The 1,772-nt window shown below is 49.7% G+C and overlaps 1 non-coding gene across 1 annotated transcript; it reads right to left on the bottom strand.

The window, feature by feature from the left end:
* Positions 1-330: 330 nt before the first annotated feature.
* On the bottom strand, positions 331-485 carry LOC126876863 (5.8S ribosomal RNA). Its single transcript, XR_007694579.1, has one exon. It is a non-coding gene; the product is annotated as a 5.8S ribosomal RNA (ribosomal RNA).
* Positions 486-1,772: the final 1,287 nt, after the last annotated feature.

The following is a 1,772-nucleotide window of genomic DNA, read 5'->3' as shown; positions in this document are numbered from 1 at the left end:
GTCAAGGCAAGAAGGGACAGAGAGAGACAGAGGTAGAGTTTCGTAGTCTCCCGTGAACACGATAGATTATATATCGAGCATGCGTACGACTTGCACGGTCTCTGCACGACCGCGACGAACGCCGACGAGCGTCCAACAATCGCTCGTACGTCGCGTATGTTCTCTCCGTCCGCTCTTATTCGTATCCTCGTTCTTGTACCTTCGTCCGACTCTGAAACGTTCTCTTATATAAAGAAGAACGACGGCGGGTTGTTAAGGCAAGAAGGGACAGAGAGAGACAGATACGGAGAGTAACGATACGCAACGCAAGCAGTCTTAGGTTTACGTGAGCAACCCTCAGCCAGGCGTGGTCCAGGAATTGTATCCGTGGACCGCAATGTGCGTTCGAAATGTCGATGTTCATGTGTCCTGCAGTTCACACGTTGACGCGCAATTAGCTGCGTTCTTCATCGACCCACGAGCCAAGTGATCCACCGTTCAGGGTAATCTTTTATAAATTTACAACAGTTCAATACTCAAATGTACTCTTCTCGGTTCTAGCGAAGCCGAGTTCCGTCACGTTCGACCAACGGGAATCGAACGCGCAGAAGTCGCCATAGGATTGACGACACAAAAACGTTCGAAAAAAAAGAAAACGACGAACGCGCGAAGATACGCGCGTTCGCCGGCCGGGCGTAAAGTACATTATGATATATAACAACCATCGAGATCGAAGCTCCGTTCGTCAGGAAACGACGGGGATATATACACCCGATTCTGAATCCTCTGTACAGCACACGATCTCGCGAACGAGTAAGCACGGTGGCTAGCCCATGTTATATATGTGTTTGATTCTACTCTCTCGTCCAATTATTCAAGAAACAGCGCGCGTGCATCTCTCCATCGTTCGGGTGATAGTAAAGATTCGATGGGATTCGCGCGGCCGTCCGCCTCGAGCGGTCTTTCGTCCCAATATCCAGAAGCAGAGTTTGAAAAACTCTAGCGACGGCACGGGTGTCCGACTCACGACATCGAGGTTTCGAAGCCGGCGATCCCCTCCGAACGGATGGCGACCACGCGACCGACTGAAAGCATGAAAAATCGACGAAAGATAGAACACATCTCCGTTCGGGTGGTGTTTTTTCTTTAAAAAAAAAAAAAAAAAACAAAAATTCGATGGGACTCGCAGCCATCGTCCTCGCGCGGTCTTTCGTCCCGATATCCAGAAGCAGAGTTTGAAAAACTCTAGCGACGGCACGGGTGTCCGACTCACGACAACGAGGATAGACAGCCGGTCCCCTCCGAACGGGTTATGCGACGATAAACTCGATGAAACTTTAGTCTCGTTCAGGTAGTGTGTGTCTTGTAAATCAAAAATTCGATGGGACACGCATCCATCGTCCTCGCGCGGTCTTTCGTCCCAACATCCAGAAGCAGAGTTTGAAAAACTCTAGCGACGGCACGGGTGTCCGACTCACGACAACGAGGATAGACAGCCGGTCCCCTCTGAACGGTATATTATATATGAGATGATAGACGACAAACTGGATGAAACTTTAAGTCTCGTTCAGGTAGTGTGTAAATCAAAAATTCGATGGGACTCGCATCCGTCGTCCTCGCGCGGTCTTTCGTCCCGATATCCAGAAGCAGAGTTTGAAAAACTCTAGCGACGGCACGGGTGTCCGACTCACGACAACGAGGAAAGACAGCCGGTCCCCTCTGAACGGTATATTATATGAAACTTTAAGTCTCGTTCAGGTAGTGTGTAAGTCAAAAATTCGATGGGACTCGCA

Source organism: Bombus huntii, unplaced genomic scaffold (assembly GCF_024542735.1).
Source record: "Bombus huntii isolate Logan2020A unplaced genomic scaffold, iyBomHunt1.1 ctg00000101.1, whole genome shotgun sequence".
NCBI classification, from domain to species: domain Eukaryota; kingdom Metazoa; phylum Arthropoda; class Insecta; order Hymenoptera; family Apidae; genus Bombus; species Bombus huntii.
This window is presented reverse-complemented; position numbering and strand designations above follow the sequence as displayed.